The following is a 20,693-nucleotide window of genomic DNA, read 5'->3' as shown; positions in this document are numbered from 1 at the left end:
AACAAGGCATTTGCACTGGAGTTAAGAAGACACTCAAAATTAGTTCCTCAAAATGAGGAACTCAGAAAGGAGATTAGGACTGACGAATGCCAATTGCAGAAATACAGTTAATATGCAGGAAAAAAAAAAAGATATCCAGTGTAAGAAAACTGGATGTGACAGAGAGAAAGTTTCTTGGGAGCTCTTTGAAACTCCAGGTGGGTAGGCAGATCACTTTGTACTGTTGATCTAGATTGCTTCACACAGAACTGCCCAATGCTGCAAGTAAAAGGGTTCCATTTTGTGGGAGGCACTGTCAAGACACTGAAGTTTGCTCAGAGACTTTTTTCTGGAAGGTCAATGCTGTCACACTTGAGTCCTAAACACCTGACAGATCTAATTCCAGGCCCTTTGAAATACTGCATTCAGCCTAAGGGAAAGTACTCTATTGTACCCCCAATCAGAGAAATTTAATTCCCCACTCCCACATCAAGCCAGAATGACAAACTTTAGTAAGGCACTGTGCAGGTACCCTTTCAGGTCTGTCCTCACAACACTTGCTCAGAAGCTGAGTGTTTGTCACAAATATAAAATCTTTTAATGTGCCAAATCATAGACTGAGAACAGAAGCTTCTGGAGACTTCAGTAAAGCCCTGTAAACTTGTGGAGCTTTCTTGTAGTCAGTACTTCTATCTCCCAGACCTTATGGTTAGAACAGCAAGTTAATGAATACAGTTTTAACTTTGCAAACTCAAGAAGGGCAATATAGAAGTGGGAAAAGGAATTCCAGCCCTTCACAAGGCAGAGTAAGACAAACTGCAGCAGGAAACCTCCCACCTGGGTATTGCAAAACAGCATAGATGAATAAAGAGGTTGAAGTGTGCATACATCAGGATACCAAGCAAGTTATTTGCATCTGATGAATCCAGGATGTAAGAGAGGATGGACAGGCAGATCTCTCAGGCTGCTTCCACCTCAGCTAGTCAATCTACACCACATGTAGATTACCTAAATTGCTCTGGGCACGTCTGCATCACCCAGCCAGCAGAGTCTCCATTAGAGATTCAGGTGTTAGCTGTGAGCAGGCTTGTAAGCCAATACAGTACTCAGTGAAATACTAGCTTAGGTCTTGGAAGCAATATAGATGTCTTCTTTAGCCTATACTCATTCATTTGCTTGTCTCTACCTTCCTGAAGCAGATTCCTCCCTTAATATATTTTTCAAAACAACCATCTCCTCTCCCCACCAAAAAAGCTAAATGTCCACAGGACCCATCTGTAGATAACAAATTCATGTATGTTGCAGGCTGAGGAAGAAACATAGCTTAGTAAAGGAATGGGAACATCTCTGAGGTTTTATTGTAAAATTGGAACTTTTATTAAGCTTTATATATATATATAGTTGTATATTCTTAAAGAATTTGAAGCAAATGATTTTGCAAAACTTCTCAGGAATTTGCTTATGTAAATACACTACTAGTTATTTGTATTTACTCTAGTCTATTCTGTATGAATAGTGGAAAATATGGCAATGCATTTACTGTTAGACAACTTGTAAACAACTATGTGTATTATTTTAGTTAGACAGCCTATCTCTCCATTTAATTCATAAATGTTTGAAATTACAGTAAAGGCCAGAAGGTATAATGGATGAAAGACACGTTGAAAACAGACTGGAGTGGCAAAACTAAGCTCCTAAAGCAATTGAATGCACTGGACCGAACATTTGTGTTTGTTGTAAAATGAGTAACGTGGCAAAAACTACCTGCAAACTGAAAATTATCATCAAATCTGACCCATATTTGCACCATGAAGCCTGACAGGAAAAGCAGAGCTTTGATTGAGTCCTTCTAGCAGGCTAAAACCTCTCAGGACTCACAGAAATAAATGTTCCACCTGAGATGAGACATGGAAGCTTTCAGATTTACTAATACCATCTGATTTAAATTGCACAGTTTGATTTTTCCACCAGATGCTAACTTTTAATGCTTTTGTTAATTAGAAAAATTAATAGGTTTAAAAATGCAAATATTTAACAGTCTCAAACAAGGTCTGCCACACCTTCACGTCACTGTTGAGGAACAGGACAAGTTCCCATATCACTGTTTGTTTCTGGGTGCAGCACTGCACTTTCAGTTATGCCAAATAGGAAATCCCTGATAGAGAGATGACGCTGTTTAGTTTGCTCGTGAGGGAAAAGGCACTAAAACCTCCTGCAATGGCTTGGCATTGTGCACTCAGGTAATGCATCACAACACCTCCAGCTACAGTGTGGCTATGCTCAGTACTGATTTTCTGAAAAAGCTGGGGCCAGCAAAAGAGATGGGTTTTTTTTGCACAAAAACCAAAAGGAAACCAAGTACTCAAGGAATTTCACAGAATAGAACAAAAACCCAGAAGCTGAAGAATCACTCAAAAAAAATAATTTTAAAAATCATATTTTCATAGGCACCATTAGAAATACTGTTCAGGGTGATGTTTCTGATACACATTTCATTCTTGAGCAAAGGACTTAGGATTTTTTTTTACCCTTTCAGAGTTTTTTGTTACACTTTCAGATACACTCCCCAGTGCAAACAGCTCCTTCTCTTCCAAAACAGTAGGCTTTGATCAGGAGTCAGGTAATCTCTCTGAGATACAGTTGAAAGGTGACATAAGTATTACTGACTCTAGTAGTTGGTACTGGTCTTGGGGTTTTGTTGCTATTGGGATAAGGGACTTTTTGTTTGGGTTTTGTTTGTTTGTTTGTTTGTTTGTTTGGGTTTGTTTGGCTTGGGTTTTTTTTTCCTGTTCTTGTTCCTAGTTAGAGATTGCTGACTTGTTTACTCTGTACAGTTTCTTATTCCCACCAACCCCAGAGAAAATTTTCATGCTGCCCTTCTGTCATCCTCTGTTGTCATTGGAATATGATCCGATTTTCAGGTACCTCTCTCTCCTCTTTTCTTTCTTCTACTCTACATTCAAATCGGTTCAAAATAAAAGCAGCCTGTTTGTTGACCCCAATTACAAGGCAAAAATTATTTGGGATAGAGTGAAAAAGCATGTGCCTGTCTCAACCCAAAGATTGCAGGGAAATGTATGCAATGAAGCATCTAAAACAGCCAGCTCAAGTTTCTCTTTCCCCAGTTTTAAAAACAGGGATGCCATTAATACCTCTGCTCAGGTAAATCACAGAGCTGGATTCAAAGTAATTTGGATTTCTTATGTGCAGAACAGCACAGGTGCCCCTTGAGCAGTGAGACTGTGAGGTCTGAAGCAGCAGGTGTCACGTTCAGAGGAAGGAGGGATGCACACGCTCCATGACAAGCGATGTACAAATGCTGCCGCTCGGCAGAGGGAGGGTTTGGAACGAGTTCCGTGAGCAGCAGGGGAGAGGGGCGGCGGGGGAGAGGGGCGGCGGGGGAGAAGGGCGGCGGGGGAGCGCTGCAGCAGGGCAGAGGGGCGGCGGGGGAGAGGGGCAGTAGGGCAGAGGGGCGGCAGGGGAGCGCTGCAGTGTGCGGGGCCGGGGGCAGGTCGGGCACTCACTGACCTCAGCGCGCCGCCGGGCTCCTCATCCGAGGAGCTCCCGTTGCAGATGTTGCCGAAGGAGTGGCTGGGCTTCAGTTTGGGTTCCTCACACTCCGACGCGGGCTCTCTTTTCTTCCTCTTGCCGAAGAGCTTCTTGAAAGGCTGGAATTTGCCTGCCCTCTTCTTGTCTGGGGAGGGAAGGAGAGCGGCGCGGGGTGAGGAGGCGCTGGCCGGGCGCAGAGGAGGAGCGGGGTCAAAGAGCGGGGAGCAGCCCGGGGCAGCCCATGGGAACGCCGGCCTCCTGTCGCTGCCGGCGCCTCACTGACACAGCACAGGCAGGAGCCCAAACCTCTGCTCCTGGCTTTGGGATCTGCCCATCCAAAATCTGGATCAACAAAGCCAAACGTTCGGATCGACAGGAAGGATGATTTTGCAAAGCCAGAGCGTAACGCTGCTTTAGTGTTTTTAGGGTTTATACCACAGTTTTGACCGTTTTACCAAAAGACAAAGGCTGCTTTGGTCACCCCACTTTGAAAGGGGCTGGATCCTGTGCCTTGAATCGAAAGCAATTGAAAACAAACAGCTGTGGTTTTTAGCTATGTGGCCTCATAACTAGACAAGTCAATTTACAAATTAACAAAGAGAACAGGATAAATTTCTCTTGGTTTGTACTGGGTTCCTTCAATAAACACCCAGCTTTATATCAGCAAAGTCAATACATTTCTCGTTTTTCTCCCCAGGTAACTGAGGACAGAATTTGACCAAGCGTTTCTTCCTTGAGACACTGAAATTTTCAAAGCTACGCCAAAAAAGCACAGCAAAACCACAAAACATACATGAAGACAGGAACAAGAAATAGAAAAAGTTAACCAGGAAAAAAACTAACCTTTTTTCTTCCACCACTGACTGGAAAAAATAAAGGCAGCTTCAAACTGCTATCCCCCCATCTATTAAAAAGAAATACCATGACTTTCTTGTTAACCACTGTCAGGAACAGTTTCATTTCTTGGAGCTGGGTTGAATCAAAGAATACATAAAACATAATGACTGTTAAAGGGCTTTATTCCTCTTAGGCTTTACCTTAATTTTGCATTAAATCTACTTAAAACAAGCTAGTTGGGTTTTTTCCTTTGTTTGTCTTATTTTAAAACCCCAGCATTCAGCCTCCTATCATAATCTAGTTTGAGAAGCATCATGTTGTACTGGTGACAAATATTTTCATGGGCTAATTACATTCCTGTATGTGCTTTTCTCACAGGCTGTGAGCACACTCTTCCTCTGGGCTGGGGCTCAGCAAAAAGTCCCAGGTTGATGGCAAAGTACATGCAGGCCCCATAGAAACTTTTGACCAGGAAACCCAGAACATGTTCTTTAGTGCAATAGCATTCTTTAGTTCCACCTTGGGTTTTACATTCTGCTATACCTAAGCAGGGTAACACACTTTTGTAGTCACTGGAGGAATAGCTGAAGAGTTTTCAGAGGGAAAATGTTCCCAAGCATATTTTGACCTGGCTACTTTCAGTGGTAAGTGGTTTCCTAACTAGCACAGTGTCAGAAAGCCCGAGTTGAACCAGTGTGGCATCAATCTTACACACAGTTCATCTATCTGTATCTGATTATGGATGATGTAAGAAATCTACATTGAAACTACAAAGTGAAGGACACGAGAGATAATCCTGCACTTCCTTTACAGATCCATAAGAAGTTCACACAAATGTAATTCTTCTTCTTGGGCAGTCAGGATACACAGCATTTGTGCAACTTCATTAAAACATCAGGAAATCCGAGCAGCAGCATAAAAATAAAAAGCTGAATTATGAACATCAAATTCAGGCCTAGCATCAGAATTTTCCAGTCCAAAATCACTGACTCACAATAAGCAGATGACAAAAACAACAACTGGAACAGCAGTTTTACCAGTGTAGAAGAAAATGGGATGTGGAAGATTACTTGTCTCACAGCCCTGTTTCCATAAGCAGATCAACTCGCATCTCCAGCCAGACTCACTGCTTGCTGCTCAATTCTGACTTTAGATACATGTAGAATGTATTTATATATGATAGAATATATTCCTATAGGAAACCCATAAAAGACAGGCAGGCAATCATGCAGAGAAACAGAGAAATTATTGCTCTTGGCCACAGCTGCTCTGACCCTTTACATGCTTCAGAAACTGACTGCAAAAGACCATAAATCAAATGGTAGAGCATACAGGACAGAAAGCATTGGTACCAGACACAAGAATGAGTAGAAGAGCTATTTGTTCAGAGTTCTCACCTTGCTTGTTTCCTCAGCTTTCTTCGAGAGAGAAAGCTGCATGATGCCAATTTTGCTGGTTAACGTAATCTACTGTATAAATCAATTCAACTGCAACATTTTTTTTAAAAGGTTCTCACCATGTCATTCATCCACATTACTCTTGTCCCCTCCTCTTTTTGAGATCTTCAGATATAACTGTGAATTGCCTCACTGACTCTAAATCTACAGTATTGATTCACCAACTATGAGTCTAGCATTGAACAAATGTAACAGGTCAACACAGCTTTCATTTCATCAAAATGGGTGAAAACCAACACACTTATCTGCAGCCAAGATCTGCTTTCCCCCATGTGATTTAACATGTCCCTTAGCTGTTTCCTTGCCGCACACCCATCATCACAGCTGTCATCACATTTCTAAGCATGAATTCTTTAAATCAGGCTTTGTGACTCATTCCAAAGCCAAAGAACATCCTGCCCTGCACAGGCTGCTCATGCTGTTCTCCATCCTGCCAAGTTTCTAAGGAGGGAATGCCTGACCACTAAGACAAAGTCTGTTAATGTAATTTTTTTCACAAGATCTTATAGAGGAAGATGTGGGATGATATTGCAGGATGAAGTGTTTCCTGTAACAGTAAAACAAGTAAAAAAAGTATTCCAAACATCAGCAATGCAGCAGACAATTCTCTGCACAAAAGCCTTTTGAGTCTGTTATTGTCAAATACAGCTCATCCCTTCTGTCCATCTCTACTGCTGAGAGAAAAGAATGGGATAGGAAAGGATGAAGGTTGGGACACTCAATGGTATCAACTTGCAACAAAGACAATTGCTGGGAGAGCCAGGAGACAAGTCAGCTTATATGTGCCATTTGCTTCCCTCCTTAATCACTTTAATGGAATCCTACAGATCCAGCCCCAGGAGAGTAGGGGAAATAAGCAATTAAACCTTTTTTCTTGTCTGTTTAACAAGTTTATCTTGTTCAAATCACTGTAAACAGTTAACAGTAAACCAGTTTTGAATCACAGAATAACATACGGTGTGAAGGCAACAGATAAACAAGGTTGGATACACTAGCTGGGATAACACAGCACATATGGTAGGCGCTCCCTTCTCAGCTACCGGAAGAGTAGCAGAGCAGATCAGAATAATCTGTAACCTGTCATATAATTTGTTGGATGTACAAAGACATGCAGTGCGTGTACCACAGAGCCAGTTAAAGCAGAGAGCATTGGCATCACGCAGGCAGCACATGGTGCTTCCACTCCCAATGAGAGAGGGGAGCAGCTTCTCCTCTCGCAGTCTCTCTTTTGTGCTCTCCAAGAAAGATGAAGGCAGGTGCAATGGCCTTTATTGCCAGGAAATCAGGAGCAGCCTTTGGACACCAGCTGGCAAAGTCTTATCGATATGCCAGCTGAAAATTCCCCATAAAATAGCTTGCACTTAAATTGCTTGATTCCATTGGGATTCCCAGGCCGTGACACCTTTCAAAAACAACACAGAATCCTCACCACAAGCACAGGCCAAACAAAGATTTAACTACAATGATTATAGAGAAAAGGGATTTAAATTATTGGAAAGGAAGTGAGCAGTGTATCCCAGACAACAGGCAGGGGTGAGGTTATGCCACTGGATGGGATAAAGGAGAGGCAGATGCCCCTGGAAATATCTGAAAAACAGTTTCCAAGCAAAGCAAACTTAACATGAGAAACAGAAAGACTCACATAATCACAGAAGAGGCACCTAAATATTTAACAAGGTGTTGATTCCTTGCAGCTTTTCCTATTTGCTGCAAGGCTGAGGGCACAGCAGTGTGGGTGAGGAAACCTGGGGAGCAGATTGTCTCTGAGCAGAGCTGACCAAGCACAGGAATCAGCTGGTGGGTAGAAAGTTGATTGTTGAGGGAAAACATAAATAGAGGCAGGATTCATAGTGTCAATTTGAATTTTAAGTTTACTATGACCAAGAATTTTCAAGCCCTAGTTTTGAAATGGGATTTCCAAATATTTCACAGAATTTTTTGCTCATTATATGAAATCCAGTACCTGTCTATGACACTTCTCATAGTATAAGATATTGCACAGAAGCTGTCTCCAAAATTATGTGTTCTTTGTTAGTGAATTTAATGGCTATATAATGTGGTATAATAAACTAGATTAATGAGAATATGGATTATTTAATTAAATAGATACTTCTAAAATGAATTTAGGGAATGGAAATTGATATGGATGTAGCAAGAACTGTGTGGCAGAGAGAGTACAAATGGGTTACTGGGCTGCAAGCACAATTCAGCAGCCAAGGTGGAAAAGGGGACTAAAAGATATTGTTAAGAGGATAAGTTGACTGACATTTCACATTGTATAACAGAGGAAAGCTGCTATGGTACACATTGCCAGTATCATCATTTAAAAAAAAACACCTCAATTTCATGCTAATGATATGCTTATTGATGCTCTTTTTAGAATAACTCAGGATGTATCCACTACAATAAAGCACTGCCCTGTTGAGCCCTGGGCTGGCCAGGCATCTGCAAAAGCTTCTTTGCTTTTCAGGTCCCCACCAAAAAAGCTGCCCTCCTTCCCCTTACCCCAGTTCTAATGGCATAGAGCTTTTCTGGGCAAACTAGTATTGGCACTTGATCCCAGTTTTCCCACCCACTTCACATCTCAGTACATCCATTTCTGTGAGATGCCAGAGATGCTCGTTTTTGCTGATAAATTTTCAGCACTCCCTGGAGAGCTGTTTCTACTCCTCCAGAAAAGGGAAAGAAATTGTTTGGAATCAAGGAGGAAGAGAGCAGGCTTTGCTCTGCTTAACAATGTTCCCATGTTTTAAACAGCTATGAGCTTCTGTACCTGTGGTAGCTCATCTGATTTCACAGGGAAAACTGGTTTCTGGACATTTTCTGCTTTCATGACCTGCCCTCAATCCATTGCCCTCTCTTCCACAGGTAGCTGGGGTTGATAGGTGGACACAGCCTAGATATACAAAGCAGGCACAAACACTGAAGAACCATTTAAGAGAACAAACAAAAATGCCAAAGAAACAAAGAAACATTTAAGAGAACACACAGGGAATAAAGATTGACAAAAAAAAAAAAAAAAAAAAAAAAAAAAAAAAAAAAAAAAACCACCACTGGTGCTCAGATTCAATTATGTAACTTCCCAGAAATAGGTTCACCTCTGTGAGAAATTTAGTGATAGCACATAACAGTCATAAAGCTGACAGTATGCAATAGTCCCATGCTGACAGAGATAATATCACCTTATCACCTGACATAACATCAATACCTGAGAAACATTAAATGAAAACAAGATTGAGAGGTATTGAAGGCATCAAGTTGGTGTAGCCACAATGGTCTAATGAAACACCTTGGCAAAGCAAAGGAAAAATAGTGGGCCATTGCTTGTCTGTTTTTCCAAGAGTATCAGGTGATCTTACAAGAGATACTATTTCTTGCAAACCTTGTCCCAGAGAGGATGGGGTAGGTATTCTTGGATTACCTGATATAAACTAGTAATACTACCTAAAGTATCCATAACACAGCAAGAATGAATCTTACTTTCCAGAAACATCTATTTTCCCTTGCCATCTGCAGAAGCAAAAACGTTTCCACAAAACCCGGCCCATTTTGTGATTTTTCTTCCTCCCAAAGACTGTATTTTCCACAGAAACCTTACGTGGCTGAGACAGTCAGCTGTTAGGAGACACACCATAATAGAGCCTATTAATGTTCAAGCACCATATAATGTGCTTCATCATCCAGAGCAAGGAAAAAGCTATTTCGGCACTTCTCTTGGTACAACAAGGAAATACTTTCTTGAAGGTAAAAGGACTTAATCTTCACTGCATGAGGTTTGGCACAGTGGTATTTACAAGCAACAAAGAATTATGAATGAAGAGGAGGAGTAAATAAAATTTTTAAAATGTTTGGATGACATTAAGAAGAACTAGAGCTAAGTAAATATCTACTTCTTCTGTCTCATTTACTATGCAAAAGTCTCCTTTCATTTCTGAGCTCCTGTTCTCCTCTTTCCCCCACCTTTTAATTAAAGTCTTCCCAGCCAGTCTTTGTATTTCTGTGCCTTCTATTTTCATCAAGCATTACAATGAGTGGTCCTAGAGGTCACAGAGCCTTATTCATCCAACCCTTTGTTTTGACACTGACATTCTGCCTTCTTAATCCATCCCACTGCCATCCTTGGGCAGCACCTTTGGGATGGAGAAGACAGTGCCCTCCAAAAAACACAACCAGACTTGGAGCAGGTAGCTCACTTTGGGAATGTGTGAGGTAGGCTGGGGAGAGCAGAGACTCCTAATAGGGAAGACAGTATGAGAAAATTAGTATAAACTTTTGGAGCAAACCCTACTGTGGCCAAGGACTATTCTTCCAGGGGAAAGCCCCAGTTACAGGCTACACAGTGAGTAGCCAGAGGGTGTAAAAAAAGTTGGAATTCAAGTCCTGAGGACAGTAAGAATGGGTAGTGGAGTTCATACCTATAAGGACATTTGAGAAAGGGTTAAGTAAATGCAATAAATGTTACCAAGATGCTGGGCTGCATTGCAGAACATACCTGATAAGATAAAACTGCTTATTATAGCTCTGGGCACAGTGATGCATGTGAGGCTTTTAGAGAAGAAGAGACCTCAATAGCTTCTGATTCACCAACAAAACATTATGTACCAGAAGGGAGAAAGCTTTGTTTCACTAGTGCAAGCCTTACTAACTCAAGTTATTAATGATGGAAGACCCTTTTGGTGTGCTGGATTTTATCTGAGGTTTCCAGAGCTGCTTTAAACACTTGATGTCAATCAATAAAGAGCTGTTGGATCATGGTTTCCTTCTCAGAGGAAAAAAAAAAAAGGTAAAACGTGGAATTCCCTCAGCAGGTTAATTTCTTATGGGGCAAATTCCTGATTGAAAGAAGTCCTGATCATGCTGCATGTGAAAAGGCAAGGCAAAGCTCCCCAAGGCAAAGCTACTTCCCTGAGGCCCCATGTCAGAGAAGTCCAAAGTCCAAGGAGTACCACATGCACTGGACAAACAGCTCCCACTGCCCCTCCCCAGCTGCCAGAGGTCATCCATGCATCCTCAAGGCTGCCACAGGCTTCTGATAGACCAGGATCCTACACTCAAATCATAATTTCTAAAATCATTCTTGCGAGGGATTGTGTTATATGAACACTTTTTCATGCCCCTCCAGCTCTAAATAAATCTTGTATTGCACTGGTCAACAACCTCCAGTTTTCCACTGGTGAGAGGAGGAGCATTTCACCATCACAGAAACTACTGTCTTACCACAGAAAACGTTAATTTTCATGAAGAGAGCATGAAATTCATAGACCAGACTTCTTTGGTCATAAGGCAGAAGCACTATTAGCATGCTGCTGAGTCCTATCAATAAGAAAAAGCTGAGAAGTATCCTGACCTCAGTGGACAGAGTGCTATGCCAGAAAGTCTGGATGGCTGGAGCACTGGAATAACTGGGATAGAAATGAGCTGAAGTATTATATACAAACTCATTCCTTTAGAGCCAATTGCTGAGATGTCCCAGATCAGCTAGAAGTGAGCAAGAAGCCAGATGTGACCATTCCAGCTGACCACAGAATAATTATAAGCCAGCACTGCTGCAAAAGTTAAATGTCCTCCTTTGGAAAGGGCTCCCAGGAGTGGAAGGGGTTACTGCCCAACAAGGGGCTGGAGAGCCCACTGACTAATAGATCACTGAGGGCTAATAAATCAAGGCTGTAAGAAAGCAGGTACATCCAATATATTTTAGATTGGGATTTGGATTTTTTTTTTTTAAAGGGAAACAACAAACTAATACATTACTGAGTCATTACGACACAAAACAAATTCTCTCTTCAATGTCACATAAAGGCAATATTATTGGATAAAAATTTCATGTCATGGTGTAAAACCAGATGCATTATTTCTGCTTTTAACACCTAACACAAACTGAGACCAGTACAAACATAGATACTCAGAGTGATTTTTTCCATTTTAGCTCAGTTTTAGTAAAACATATTTTACAATGACAAACATATATGAATTTTAAATTTGCAATTCAGATGAACTGCTAGAATATTTTAGATAGGTTAAATTAAATGGAGAGAGTCAAATTTTCATTTTATGAATTTACTTATTGCCCAGTCATAAGAGATGTTAGCAGGTTTTCTTGAAACTAACAATATACTTTTTGAGTTGGGGCAGCTCCATGATGAAGTAAAAATACATTTTAAAAAGTTCCAACATAGATTAGGAGAAGGGAAAACCCCAACAATTATTTATGCCTATGTGTTTTCTTCAGTTATTTGACTAACACTGAGTATATTAACATATAATACTAATAAGTAGAAGCATTGTTATTTTAAATGTCAGCCAAGTAACATTTTTAGTCCAAGTAGAAATATCAAGAAAGGGCACCTTATAAATTCTGTAACATCAAAATAAAAAAAAATCCATCATACTACTGTGATGCTAAATGAAATCTCCTCCTCTGCTCTATTTTATGAGGCTAGAATAAAATTAATTACTCACGAAGAAGCAAAATTAAAGAGAAGAGAAGCAGCCATAAAGAGATGATACTCAAGAATTTATAAACCTAAACATTTAAAGAACACCTAATAATTTGAAAATAATTCAAATCCAAAATGGCCTTTGAACAAAAGCATAGCTCTTTCTATTCCTGCAGTTCCTGCACTAAGACAATCAGACATTTCCTTTTAAAACATCTTGCCTTTAGCTAGTGAGAGCAAAGATAAAAACTATTTCCTATTTTTATGCCATTTTGGTTCCAGGCAAGGATTTGCCAGGCCAGGATATGACTGATCACACTAATCACACATCGTCTCTCTGTGCTGAGAATACAAAGCATTATCATCATTATACTGCTGAAATACATCAAATTTAGCCACACAAGGTGACCATGATTAAACTTCCCTGAGAAAGGAGATAGCCCTTTCTCTGAAACATCACTTACCCACTTTAGAATTCATTTACCATTTACTACGTGCCAGAACAAAGAATGAAGGAGACTCAGGTGGCCAGGCAAATCACAAGGTCCCATGTGCTAGTTAGGATGGGTAAACATAACTATAGCCAAAGGAATTTAATGCATTGTAGATTGCAGGATATGACAACAAGATGGGCCCTTGAGTGAAAACTATTCAAGTATGCAGTTTGGAAAGACACTGGGAGTGTAAGTTGTGTCCATCATAATCTGAGGGGCTGCAGCAGCTGTGACAGCCCCAGGGACCAGCCAAGTGCTATGTCTCATGATACAGCATCATTCTAGAAAATATTACTTCTACAGGGTGTCTTTTGACAGATCAGATACCTTCCAGCTGCTCCAGTCCAATGGCAAGATCAAGGAAGAGAAATCCTGTCCTGGATCTGACTAGTGCCAGGGTCTGTCTGTCTAGTGTGGATGGAAGCTGGGGTCCGTTTCAGCAGCTCTGAATACTTGTTTCCTAGCTGCTGAAGCAAATTTTGGATCCCTGCAAGCAGCTTGGTACAGCACTGGGTGCCCTGGCGGTCCAGTTAAGGGAAGTTCACAACAAGAGTCAGAGGAAGTCCATGTTGACCAAACCGCATTTATCTTCCCTTCCTTAACTGCTTCTCTGACATCACACACTTCTTTGCACTCTGCATAAACACCCTTCCACCTGATACCTCTGCTCTGCTTGTAAAACTCAGGGTCCAAGAGCACTCACTGTAAAAAATATCAGAGAGCAGATTTGGGAAAGGGCTGAGGCCAGAGGAGAGAGCTGAACACTTACTGAGTTTTAACCCTTTTTACTTGCTTTGTATCTATTCTTAACTTACTAGACTACAAGTATTCAGTAGCTGAGTCAGTGTTTTTCAATCTCTGTAAAGCATCACCTGGGGTTACAATAACGCATGCAAGTGCAAATGTAATAAACAAGATGGAAGTTTTTAAATGTAATCTGTTTCCCTTATGTGACCAGCTATCCTCACAAGATGCTCACATATCTCTCTGTGACATATTTTGACACTGAGATAATGCAAAGCATCTCAAAGTAAATCCAAGTTTTGCTTTTTGAAACCTTGCTCATATGAAAGTTTTTGAAAGACTTGTCAAATATTTTACGGAAACAACTGTATGGAAACAACAGTAGCTGTTGCTTTGTCCTGTGGGCTTAGAGAAGAGGAAAAGTAACACATCTAAAAGTCCTGGGTGAAGAGAACATTACAGTGCTCTGTGTTGGCCCTTTGTTAGATCCCCAGATCCTCATACCAAGTTTTCTAATGCATTTCCAGAAAAATCCTGATGCTCTAAATGACTGTACTAATCTTTATCATTCTTTTAAAGAGCAGAGCTAAAGCCCAAAAGCCATATGTGCAGTAACACCCACCCAGGACAGTCAGAGGAAAGAACCATTTAATTTAGATATATGAAATGACAGCACTGTCAACAATAGGAGGGTAACTTTACACAGTGTACAAGTTAAGCTTAGGCTTCTCCCACCCCTTTCACTGCTCTTTTTGACTTTTTCAGACTAAGTCATACATATCATATGGAGGAAAAAAAAATGTCAGTTGAGGGGCAGGAATACTGCCAATGCAGAATATAATCTCCTCCAGGATTTTTCCACTAGAGTATATGTCTCAATTGCAAGAAAAAACACATTCCCTCCTTTTCTCTTTCCTGCTCTTACACTGTAGATTGAAGACAAACCCTAAAATTAAGAAACACACCACATCATAAAAAAATAGGACACTCTCCAAATATTCTGGGTTTTAGTTTGGCTTGATTTGTCAGGTATGTCTCTACCTGATGGGAGAGAGATGACATATATAACAGGATGTAGATTTTTCATAATGTGTTTGCAGAAAACACTACTCTGAACAAATGCAATTTGTTCTGCTTTAGTTATAGTTAATACTACACATCGCTGATCTCTGGCTGATGAACTTGCACAAACAGTTTGAGTTTAAGTGTTTCAGACTGTAAACTGAAAATTAACTAATGGCAACTGATCTGCTGCCTCACCTGAGAAATCACTGGTTTATTCATGTTCAAACAAATGCTGAATGAGTGCAGACACTTACATGTACATTAAACTTACCATCTACTTGCATACAGCAGATCACTGATGAATTTGGAAAAAAAAACTTCTGGAAAAATGAATACCTGGCATTATACATATATATATATATATCAATATATATCTATCTATATCTATATATATATATAGATAAATATTCACTAACAGGAGGGCAGCTGCTACTTACTTTTAAGGTGCCACTTTGGAAATCACAGTCAAACATGTGACTAAAAAATGTTAAAATATCTGTACTTGGGTTTGGTAAAACAATTCCTGTAAGGGCATCACCCACATTGTATCTTAAATATTCACTTATGGTAAGGCAATCCAGATAGTATCTGGATAGCCACTTAATCAAACAAGAGAAAATAAGAGAGCAGTGAGATTTTGCAGATTCACAGAATCATTTAGGTTGGAAAGGACCTTTGAGATCATCAAGTCCAACCTATGACCTAGCACCACTTTGTCAACTAGACCATGGCACTAAGTGCCACATTCAGTCTTTTCCCTAACACCTCCAGGGACAGTGACTCCACCACCTCCCTGAACAGCCTATTCCAATGCCCAATCAACCCTTCTGCGAAGAACTTCTTCCTAATGTCCAGCTTAAACCTCCCCTTGCAGGAAGGTGCAGCTTAAGACTGTCCTCTTGTCCTGCTACTGATTGCCTGGAAGAGACCTACCCCCACCTGGCTACAGCCTCCACTACTTTGCAATAAACAGCTACTTGAATGGCTTTTAAAAGTACTGTAATACTTTTACTAAGTTCTTCTAAAAGCAGAGGAAAGTGTTTTCACCAGTTTTATATAAATAAAACATTCAGAACAAAGTGCAAGGGGACACTGGATAGAAGCTGAAATGGGCTGTATCTGCCTGTGTTTGCTCCTCCTCAAGGTGCCTTGGTACATCCATGCAACTGATAGCCAGCTGCAAGCCTTGCCAGCTGGCCAGTGTTTCAGGCAGGCAGCACTTAAGGCAGTCCACTGCTGTATGGACACCACATGCACTGCACATCACTGTAAAGGAGGCCAAAAGCCCCTTAACCAAAGGACTTGAAATTAGCTGGGACTGACAAAGGGGAAAGAAAGAATGGAAGGATCAGAAGAGACAGTGTTCTGTGTTGCTTCCTTGTAATAGCAAATGTTTACTTAAGCTGTCTGCTGCGAAACTTCCCATAGAAAAGTCCTCAGAGCCCGCAAGAAACAAACTCTCTAAAAGACATCACCCTTTGCAGCCATGGTGGAAACACAGTGCTTACAGCACAGCAAGATCCCAAGGAGCAGCTCTGAAGATCTCTGTCCTGAGGAACACACACAGAGGCATCACCAGCATTACTTGGCTTCTATGAGAACCAGCCCAGACTGAAGGGGGAAGGGGGCTTACTTTGCATTGTTTCTTTCACTGAAAACAGTTTTTTGTTCCAAGTTCCACAACGGAGAAACACAATATGGCTGTAAGCTCCTCAAGGTGTTGACAGGCAGGAGCACAGCATCCAAGGCAGCCTTGCCAAACCAGGATTTTGCCCTTCTTTGCTGGAATAGGCTCCATGCCATAGCTTGTAAGTGTTGAGGACCTGACCTCACTGTGAACTGCTGTGTCTACCTGCCCTGCCCTGCTGGACCATGCCACCAGACTGGTAAGGTTTGTTTGTGCCTGTTCTTCAGGATACCCCTAGCACACTCTGCAGCCTCTTCTTATCCTCCAGCACCCGAGTCATCAGCTGGGGCAAGTGTAGCTACAGAGCAGCTGGTCATCCCTGCTTTAGGCTATGTTGTGAAATGGGACAGGCACTTTGCTGTACAGGATAAAGAGGACACTTCATTTAGGGAAACAGCATTCCAGAATAAGAATTAAATGTAGTTTGTCATGTGAGAAGAACATGAAGAGATTGCATCTTTGGAGTAAGACGACAAGATTTTAATCTCACTATCTAGTATGAAACTGGTAAACAAGAGGACAAAAGTCAGCTGGGTTGAGATGTCTAATTAGTTCATGAAGCATTTTACTGGAAGTATAATTTTACAGGTATAGCAAAGCAAGAGGTAATAATTAGTTGCAACTCATTTAGTGTAAGTTGTTTAGTAATTTAGGAAAAATGAATGCAGACATGGCAAGGTTGGTACAGACAAGAATTCCACGTAGCTGAGCATTGCATTTCCAACAGCAGCCAGTCTGCTCAGCAGCAGAGGAGTAATTTGCAATTCAGTCCTAACCCATGGGGGCAGGGCAGGCAGATCATGCATTCCAGTTTTTCTGAAAGAAATATTTAAGGACAAAAATAATGAATGCCTTCACTGCAAATGACCAGGTGAGACACTTAGCGTCTGTCTCCACCCATGAGCTATTAAGACTTCATGTTCAAGCTACAGAAAGCATTATTATCTTAAGTAGAGAGCTTTTGGATATAAATCAGCTGTGTTCACATTCTCATCTTTCAGATTTCTGCTTATAAGTATGCAGGAGTAAGGTAAATCATACTTACCTCTTTGTAAAATGCATCCTTCTTAGGGAAACAATAACAAATAAACATCCTAGGTAAGATATTACCAACAAGATTTTAATTGCATAATACTGTCAAAACTTGCTCTTTACCCAGGGTAAATTTTGTTGAGTGGGAGTTCAGAAACAATTGCACATACTAGGATAGAAAAGGGACCAAAACAAAGACAAAATAAAGCCCTAGCAGGGAAGCAGGTTCAGTGAACAAAACCACCAAAGTGTGCAGAAATGTCATCACTCACTTCAGCTGGAAGGCAGGGAAACTGTAGGTATTCCCTACCTTTCTGCTTTTAATCCCATCCATGAAACACAAGTACCCTCAGAGAAACCATATGTAATTTAGCTAATCCTTTTTCAATTACACAAGGCAGTGGTTGTAGGCAAAGGTTTCCTAGAACAGCAACTTTCAGAGAAGTGTCACAATGACATTGTTTCAGACTGATCCCCTACAACTGTCTGCCAGGGCTTTTGAAGCCTCTATGGCAGTACTATACAGAGATCTACCACAAACCCAGTATAAGGCAAGACAGCAATGCACCACTTTATTTGGTGGTAACTGTAGAGCAAATGATTCCCTATAAAACCAGGCACCAAATTCTGGGAAAGTCTGGGCTTGGAATTTGCAGCTCAATTACGGCTTAACTAATAATAGCTAACACAAGTGTAAAAGCCACATGAGAAACAGTTCCCTTCCCATAGTCCACTGGTGAAGCAGCCTACAAAAAGAAAACTAAAAAAGTCTGAAAACTTCACAAAAGTAAATTCTTTTCTTTGTACTGAATGGACACACTGTACTCCCACTCCTTTACAAAGGAAGCTAAGAGCTTCTTTGTGTCAAGCCTACTCTCTTTTTCTCAACAAAATAGAAATGAAAGAGCCACGTGAATTATTAACAGATGACAACAGAGAGCTAGCCAGGTATTTCAAACACTTGTGTCTCTTCTTCCTACATGAATTCCTCAATAGTACATGCAAAGTAAGTCTTACTACTACTTCCATAATTTAGATCTGTAACTGGAGCTGATTAAATAAGTTGTTGAGAAGTAAGGCCTTTCTTTACATTCCTTTCTTTCTCCTTTCTTTCCCAAGGAGAACATTTGACCTGACTGTCACTGACAGGGGGGCTTCATGCCTTGCTCTGAAGGGCACTTGGTGATAAGTGAGAGTCTTTTTCCTTTTTAATGCCTTTTGAGTACCACAAGCTCATGCAGAACATCATGCAGTCCAGTGGAAACAGAGACAGTATTTACTTCTGAACTGGAATAAACCTATAATGGGGAAATCTGAAAATAGACTAAACCTTTAGTCATATCACAGTGTTAACCATCATCTCACAGTAAAAGCAAGTCTTGTTTGTTATAAACACTTTGGATGGCCCCTCATCCCCAAACTCCCCCCTCCCCAGCTCCCCCAAACAAAGAGGCAAACAGGACACCACTACATGAATACAGCACCATTGCTTGACAGCATGCTTGCTTTTTACGCATAAGTACAAACTTAACACTGCTTCAGTCCATTCACATTTAACTCAAATAAATTCTGAATTTGTCGAAGAAATCCTGGAAATTCAATGCAAAAAATAAAAATGAAATTATGTTAAGTCGGTGTCAGAACAACTGAAAGATACTTGAGAACTGACATAGAAAGACCTATCAAAATTAAAACTACAATAGTAAGCTTTAAAATAAGAAACTTTTTGACAACTTTGAAAAATAATCCAGATGACCATAGAAAAGCATGTATTTTTCTATTTATTTAAAAATTTAAATCCATAAATTCTAAACTTTCATCAGTTAAAATGACAATTTCAAAAGGTATGGCAAAGCACAGCATCTGGCATTATACAAATGAAAGAGTAAAGTTTCCCACAGTGGAGCAGAAAGCCCCAAGTGATGCCTCAGAGAATTACCTGCAAGAACATTAACCAGAATAATCTCTCTGGATTGAATTTGACTGTGCTTCACACATACATTGTTTATTCTACCTGCCATAAAATGGACAAAAGCAGCACATACATTAGCAGCAGCTCCTACTCAAAAACAAGAAGCACAGCACATTCCCCCCTCAGCCAGCTCCCAGCTGAAAGTGTTCAGACTAAGCCACAAAAACTTAACAGTGAGCTTTTGAATGACAGGACATCATGTGCTCAATCAGTCAAGTACTTACAAGGTTTCTTAAACAAATTGATCATGCCTACAATTTCAGACGAAGTCAGAGAAACTTCAGACTTGATCTTCTCTGAGGAAGAAACAGAAGCCATGAAATCACCAAAGAGAAGGACTAGTTCGGATATTTTTGTTGTGATTTTAAAGAGAACTCCCAAGGACATATTGTAATGTGATAGGAAGCTTGCAGGAACAGCCTTACAAATTAATGTATTTCAGCATTCTGTTCTTATTTAGCACTTTCCCTGTGGAAAATACCAAGGGAAGTTTCAACTAGCAACAGCCAAGATGGTTTCAGATTGATAGATAAGACCTCCCAGCTGACCTTTCATTAGGTACATTAGTTTATACAACTGCTTTTTGCTCAGTCTTCCCCAACTACAAAGCCAAAAATAGCCTTACCTTTCCCACAAGGGCAATGTGGTATATTGGGACTACCAGGCAACTCTTCATAGGTGTTATGAATGAATAACGACAGTGGTTTTTAAAAAAGTAAGAAAAATCCTGATATTATATTCTCCATGTTTTTATCTTTACAAGAACAGTTTAATGTCAATAACTACCACGACATCTGGGGGCTACATTTTCCAAGAAAATTTATTCCAGACACTAGTATTTCCTGAATCGTCCTATAGTACCATGAAAGGAAGACAACATAAGCAGTCTATATTATTCATCATGAAAGAAGCAACAAAGAAAGCAATAAAGTTTTCCTCTCAGAAAGCAATAAAGTTTTGAATAAATCCTAAAAGAGCTTAATTATGCAGTTCTCAGTCAACAGTGGTGGAGCCAAATCCTACTACAGTACTTTTCTGTGCTCTGGATAGAACTTCCCATGGCTCCTTTTGCAGAGGTGCCAGTCTACCACAAACAGATCTTAGCAATCAGGGCTTAAGGGAAAATATACCCAGTAAAGCTAGGCTCCCAGATCTGCAGTTTGGCAGAGAAATGGAAGATCTAATTTTCAAATCCTGCGAACTAGGTAGCTTAACATGCAGTCAAATCCTCCACAGGAAATTAATGTTTTAGTGATGCTTTTTCAACTCTTACTTGGTGATCGTTCAAAACCACGTCTTACAAGTTTTACCCAAAGACCAGCAACAAGTTGCTAAGCTTAGGCCTTCATATCCAAAGGTGTTTAGGCCAAAATGTTTCTCATAAAATTTAAGATCTAGACAAAATTGTGCTTTCTTAATGTGAAACCAAAGTTTATGGTT

General features: G+C 40.5%; 1 protein-coding gene across 1 annotated transcript in view; it reads right to left on the bottom strand.

Annotated features, from left to right (window-relative positions):
- Positions 1 to 3,705, bottom strand: part of CRACD (capping protein inhibiting regulator of actin dynamics) — a 38,558-nt gene extending 34,853 nt beyond the window's left edge. Inside the window, exon 1 of the mRNA XM_083861658.1 lies at positions 3,508 to 3,705. The gene's annotated coding sequence lies outside the window, so the exon portion shown is untranslated. The remainder of the gene's footprint in view (positions 1 to 3,507) is intronic.
- Positions 3,706 to 20,693: the final 16,988 nt, after the last annotated feature.

Source organism: Zosterops lateralis (genome assembly GCF_965231275.1).
Source record: "Zosterops lateralis genome assembly, chromosome: 5".
Lineage (NCBI taxonomy): Eukaryota > Metazoa > Chordata > Aves > Passeriformes > Zosteropidae > Zosterops > Zosterops lateralis.
The sequence above is the reverse complement of the archived record's forward strand: the minus strand, read 5'-3'. Positions and strand labels throughout refer to the sequence as shown.